General features: G+C 41.6%; 1 pseudogene; it reads left to right on the top strand.

Annotated features, from left to right (window-relative positions):
* Positions 1-2,832: 2,832 nt before the first annotated feature.
* On the top strand, positions 2,833-4,353 carry LOC116813863 (magnesium transporter MRS2 homolog, mitochondrial-like; annotated as a pseudogene).
* Positions 4,354-6,687: the final 2,334 nt, after the last annotated feature.

Here is a 6,687-nt window from a genome sequence, read left to right on the forward strand (position 1 = left end):
GTGAATGAACTCCCTTTGTTAGAAAATCATCATAACTTCATTAGCCTCTCAGGGTTCAAAGTTAAAAAAAAAAAAAAGAAAGAAAATGATCGTAACTTCCATTTGTAAGCACTTTACAGATTTGTCTTCATGAATTTATTTAATCCTCCAAACAATCCTGCTAAGGAAGGATAGGCATTACTATTTCTACTTTATGCAGGGCTGAGGCTGAGATCAAGGTCTGCTTGCTTCATAGCCCATGTTCTTTCCTTTAGGCGGAAGAACAGGAAAAGGAGGTGGGAAGGGTATGTTACCATAATCAGAATCCTGGATTCCCTGATAGCATCTTCGGCCAAACTTGGAAGTGAAGTCCCTTATTTCAGGGTCACATGGAAGCCTAGGGTGGGTGAATCATCTGAGAAAGAATGCTAATGCTGGATAATGCCTCACTTGGTCACAGTGGCTAATAGGAGACTTCACTGCTTTAGCAAAGAGTTCTCCAACATTTTTGTCCCCTCGCATTCTTGAAAATTACTGTGGCTCTAAAAGACCTTTTGTTTATATGGGTTATACCTATCAATCTTTGCAGTAGTAGAAATTAGAATGGAGGAAATTTTTTCAACTTTTATTTTACGGAGTACATATGCACGTTTGTTACATAGGTATATTGCATGATGTACCTATGCATGATGCTGAGGTTTGGAGTACAAATGAATTCGTCACCCAGGTAGTGAGCATTGTACCCAATAAGTAGCTTTTTTCAATCCTTAAACTGCCTCCCTCCCTGTCTCGCCTTGAATTCCTCAGTGTCTGTTGTTCTCATTTTTTTTTTTTTCTGTGAGAAGGAGTCTCCCTCTGTCATCCAGGCTAAAGTGCAGTGGCGTGATCTCAACTCACTGCAACCTCTGCCTCCCAGGTTCAAGCAATTCTCTGCCTCGGCCTCCCGAGTAGCTGGGATTACAGGTGCCCACCAACATACCCGGTTAATTTTTGTATTTTTCATAGAGATGGGGTTTTACCATGTTGGCCAGGCTGGTCTTGAACTCCTGACCTTGTGATCCACTCATCTCGGCCTCCCAGTGTGCTGGGATTACAGGCGTGAGCCACCATGCCCAGCCTGGAAGCATACTTCTTTGTGCAATAGCAAAAGATCACATTTATCAATATGACCACTGATATCCTCAGAAACATCTTTAAGTATTGAAAAGCTATCAAATGCATAGTGGTAAATAACATTTTTTTCTCAAAAATTCTAATTTTCACTTGAAAGCTCAAATGTTGTCATTGGCAACAGTCAGTGGCATTCCTTGATGTGACAGGCTCACTTTCTTCATTTGTTAAGAAAATGCCTGCCAAATACCCAAGTCTAAATAAGTATAGTTTGTCAGCCATTATCTCAAGTAAAACTTGTATTGCATGCAAAAAAAAGAGTTCAGCTTGCAACTTAAAAAATTGCAGAAGTATTTTTCCTCAAGACAACCATGTTATTTTGGTATGCAGCAGAAATACTTTTTGTGGACTTCCCATTTATTAAGAAATCAGTGTGAAACTGGCCATTATCTCTCATGTGAGTGATTGAGGGGATGAAGAATCAGTGCCACTGCCTCAATTCATGCTAAGGCAGTTTTTTTTTTACCTGTCTTTGCTTTGGCATCATTAAGTGAAAATGGAGAATTTTCACTTATGGAGAAAAGGCAGATAATGTTGTTGCATTGTTGGGGAAATAGCTATGACCTTGAGGACCCTCTGAAAAGATCTTAGGCATCCCTAGGGGCCCGTGAATCGTCCTTTGAGAACCACTGACCTCACGAAATAACTGGTGGCAGAATTCAAGATTCAGCTGGTAGAGAAGAACAATCATTCCTCTCCGTATCAGGAGATTTGTGTTCAGTCCCATCCCTTCTCTGGCCTCAGTTGTATTTTCTGTAAAAGGGGATAATAATATGTCCTCCCTATAGAGCTGTTATGAGAAGTCAGTCATCACAATGTAGTGAAAACATGTGATTGTGGATAAAGCTCTGAGCGAATCAAAGAACTAGACAATTTATTCAGGGTCTGTGAGTATTGTTGGGGAGGAAGAAACCTAAGCCTCCCATCATATTGCCAAGATGACCGTCTGCTCTGCCCAGGTAACTCAAGCTAGAAGGGGAAGGAGCTGCTACCCATAGTGCCCCCTCCAGGGACCAGCAATAACCTTGAAGCCTCCTGCCTCTCCCATTCCTTTGCCCTTAGTGACTCCTCAGTTCTGCCCAGATACCCTACATTGCTTTGGTCAATTTACTCTTCCCCTTTCCAAGACAAACACAGGAGAAAATCTAGCTCCAGGGCTAGGCAAAGCATTCCTACACTTGACACGAAAAGCACCCATAAAAGGTGAAATTAATCAATTAGACCTCATCAAAATTAAAAGCTTTTGCTCAGCAGAGGCCCTGTTAAGATGAAAAGGCAAGCTAGTCACAGACTGGGAGAAAATATTCACAAGTCACACATCTGACTAAGGACTTGTGTCTAGAATATATAAAAAATTCTCAAAAAAAAGCAAAAGGGATACATAATCACTCATATGTAAATATGATAGTTATCCATACATTCAAAAAAAAATTCTCAAAAGTGAACAGTGAAAAAACTGTTTAGAAAATAAAACATAGAAAACGAGCAAAAGAGTACCAGGCGAGCGCTGTGGCTGAGCCGCCACAGTCAGGCATGAAGGCCTGAGGTCTGGCTGCTGCCTGCTCCTAGCTGTAGCGCCATGAATACCTGCAGAGCTTGCCCTGCCTCCTGACCCATGCAATGGGACTTCCCTGGCCTTGGATCTGACCTGTGTGGGCCCACTGACTCTGCGTAGCAGGTGCAATGCACCGGTTTAGAACTTCCGATGTCTCTCAAGCCACTTTAGCCAGTGTAGCCCCAGTATTTACTGCAACAAAATTTGACAAACAGGGAAATGTTACTTCTTTTGAAAGGAAGAAAACTGACTTATACCAAGAGTTAGGTCTTCAAGCCAGAGATTTGAGATTTCAGCACGTAGCGAGTATCACAACCAGAAACGATAGGTTTATCATGACAATGGAGTGTTTGAAAGCTGTGATAACTCCGGAGTGTCTCCTGATATTAGATGATGGTAATTTAAACTTAGAGCAATGGCTGTTCTGGGAACTCCCTTCACAGTTGTCTGCAGAGGGTCAACCTGTTACATACCCTTTACCTTTTGAGTTCAGTGCTATGGAAGCACCCCTACAATACTGGATCAACACCCTTTAGAGGAAACATAGCGTTTTGCAGACACTGACCCTTGAGACCTTAAAAGCTTTCAAACATTCTTCTGTGGACAGAAGCAAACTGCCTATTTTGCTACAGAATGACAAAAGTCTATCAGAGTTAGAAACAGATACTAAAATTTTCCAAGAGTCAATTTTGGAGATCTTGGGTGAGGAAAAGTTACTAGAAGAGCTCTGTCTATCAAAATGGAGTGACCCACCAGTCTTTGAAAAGAGCAGTACTGGGATTCGCCATGCAGAACGTAAAGTTAGCCGAGAGAAAAGACGAGAGAGAGACCCAAGGTCAGGCGAGGAAGTCTATCAACCTGCCAGGCCGCTCCACCACAGTCAGAGGAGGCAGCCCGGAGCTTACAAAATGAGGGGTTTTTCGGTTAACTTTACCACCTATCATCTCATGACCAGCTTACAATATATTATCTTGTGAAAATAGGAATTTACAAGAGGGTGTTACTTAAGTTTATCCACCTTTCTCGTGACCTCCCCCGTGCCACCCAGAGGGCTGTAAGCAAGTCTGGTGACCTTGCTGGAGTGCCTAGATAAGAGTTCAGGAATGCAGCTGCAGAGTATTCAGGGTAAGGGTCAGCTGCACTGAGAGGCAGGGGCAGGTCCTGGGGTAGTTTGTCCCTAACACAGAAGAGATGGACCTACTGTTGGAAAACTACTACCTATTGGCTGACGATCTCTTCAATACAGTTTGGGAGCTTAGGGTACTGACGGATGATTCACAAAGTATTATTTTCATCAATCTGGACAGCCACCGTAATGTGATGATGAGGTTGAATCTACTGCTGACCATGGGAATCTTCTCTCTTTCACTCTTCAGACTAATGGGAATTGCTTTTGGAATGATTTTGGAATCCTCCTTGAAGAGGACCCTAGAGTGTTTTGGCTGATTACAGGAATTATGTTCATGGGAAGTAGCCTCATCTGGAGGTGCCTGCTTTCATTCCTTGGACGACAGCTGGAAGCTCCATTGCCTCCTATGATGGCCTCTTTGCTGAAAAACATCCTTCTGGCAGATAGAAGCATGGAATTGAAAAACAGCCTCAGACTAGATGGACCTGGATCAGGCCGAAGCATCTTCACAAACCGTTAGGAACAACCCCATGGATACTGACGTTTTGTCATGGTAGTCACAGGAAACTTCTGATACTCTTTTATTATTTTCTTGGTTAGAGTCAGACACTTGAAAAAAATTTTAATGTCCTATGTCAAAAATATTTTGGCAATCACAGTACTAGAACGTGATTGCATTTCCAGAATTCTGAGTTAAAGAAACAAAGTGTTTGTTTTGTAAAAGGCCAAAATTCTATTTCCTACAAACTTTAAATGCTGTTTCTATAGGCATAAGGTGTGGCAAGACAAGAACAGACAGTTATATACATTTTATTTAATTTATACATATCAAGAAAAGTGCAATTTTGTGCTGGATGAACCCTAGGAACTTGACAAAGCCATAGGTAGCCATAGTTCTTTGTCGGTACAGGAAATTACGTTCATGTGAATTTCCTGATTCTCAGGTAACTAAAAAGCTAGCATTCTATGTATTAACCTTAAAACAAACTCTAGAAGTTTGTGGTTTAAAAACTAAACTTTGACATAACCTTATTTTCTTGTATTTGCACCCCTTTTTGATATAAGGTGAATAAAAAGCAATGATAATTTAAAAAAAGAAAATGAGCAGAAGGCATGAGCAAACCTTTCACTGCAGAAGATGTACAGATGGTAAGTATGCACATAAAAAGATGTTTAACATCATTACATTAGGAGAATACAATTTAAAACCAAAAAAAGAGACATCCTGGGTATACTGTACTACATACAGTTTGGCAAGATGTTACCACTGGGAGAAAATGAGTAAAAGGTACACAGGTTTTATCTGCACTAGTTTTACAATTATACATGGATCTATAATTGTCTGGAAATAAATAGTATCTTTTTAATAAATTAAGTAAATAAATAATGCCACAGCCCTGCTCCAAATTTCCAAGTTTTTCCCATCACACTTGGAATAAATCCCAAGTACTGATCATGTCTCACAAGTCCAACAGGCTCTGGCCTTTGCCTCTAATTTCATCTCAGATGACTCTCCTCCACACATACTCCTTTCTCAGCACACTGGCTTTCTTGTGATTTCTTGAATATCCAAGCTTATTCCTACCTGATCAGGGACTTTGAATTTTAAGTTTCTTCTACTGGGAACCCTCTTTTCCCAGGTCTTTGCATGGTTTTCCTTTATCACTCTGGTCTTTGTACATTTGTATATTGCCTGCCTCTCTAAGTGGACTGTAGGCTCAATGTGGGCGGGGTCTTTGCCTACATGGTTCACCATTGCACCTGTCATGCGTGGCGTGTGGTATGTGCTCAATAAATCGTGTTGAATGAATGAATATTAAAATGGCAGGTTGACTTGGGTCAGTGTTTGCTTTACCACATCACTCTGTGCTGAGCCTTCCTTATGCTCCTTACAAAACAGATCTGCTTAGGCATGGGGAAATAGTTTCAGAAATAGTAAGATCTAGGTTTGAGTCGCACTCTTAACACTCTTCTGCTCATTGTCCATTTGACCAAATCACATCAACTTTTTGAGCTCTATTTTCTCATCTGAAATATGAGTTGCCCTAAGGAGCCTGGGGATATTAAGGTATCAATATCTCTCCCTTAGACCTGCTCCTCCTCCTGGTTATTCCCATTTCAACTCATGGTACCTCCATCCACCCACACACCCAAGCCAAGAACCTGGATGAATCAGCCTCAGTGCTTTCTTTCTTCATTCACCTCATGCCCAAGCAATTGCCAAGTCTTGACAAGTCTACCCCTAAATCTTTCTCATGTATCTCTTCCATATCTCTCTGTCTTCCCTGCTCATCATCTCTTGCCTAACCATTGCAATATCCTCCTTAATTGGCCTTTCCCATTCATCATTCATAACGCTGATGAAATAATCTATTATGCAAATTTGATTATATCAGTGCCTTGCCTAAAACCCTTAAATCGTTCTGCATTGGTTTCCAGATATAGAGCAAATTCCTTCCCTTGGCACTGATCTGGCTCCTACCCATCTCTTAATCCCTTTATTCACTCCTCCCTAACACTTCTCATAAGCTGAACAAGCCATATGCTGGAGCAAGCTGTCCTCAGCCACACCCCTGACTTTGCACATGTTGTTCCATCTGTCTGGATGGCCCCCCTCACTGCCTGGCACCTCTAAGACTTCCAGAGTCCAGCTTAGCCTCACCTGGTGGGCATCCCTGACTTGCCAGTCTGTTCAATGCTTCTCTCTGTACTTCTATGATAACTCTGGTCCAAGTCTATCACAGCACACAATAGAGCTTAGCACATAGTAGGCACTTAAACAGTTAGCAAATCAATGATTTGGGCCAGACATTAGTAAGAGTATTAAACCTACAAATCCTTGTACATGCTGCAG

This window comes from Hylobates moloch, unplaced genomic scaffold (assembly GCF_009828535.3).
Source record: "Hylobates moloch isolate HMO894 unplaced genomic scaffold, HMol_V3 SCAFFOLD_9, whole genome shotgun sequence".
Taxonomy (NCBI): domain Eukaryota; kingdom Metazoa; phylum Chordata; class Mammalia; order Primates; family Hylobatidae; genus Hylobates; species Hylobates moloch.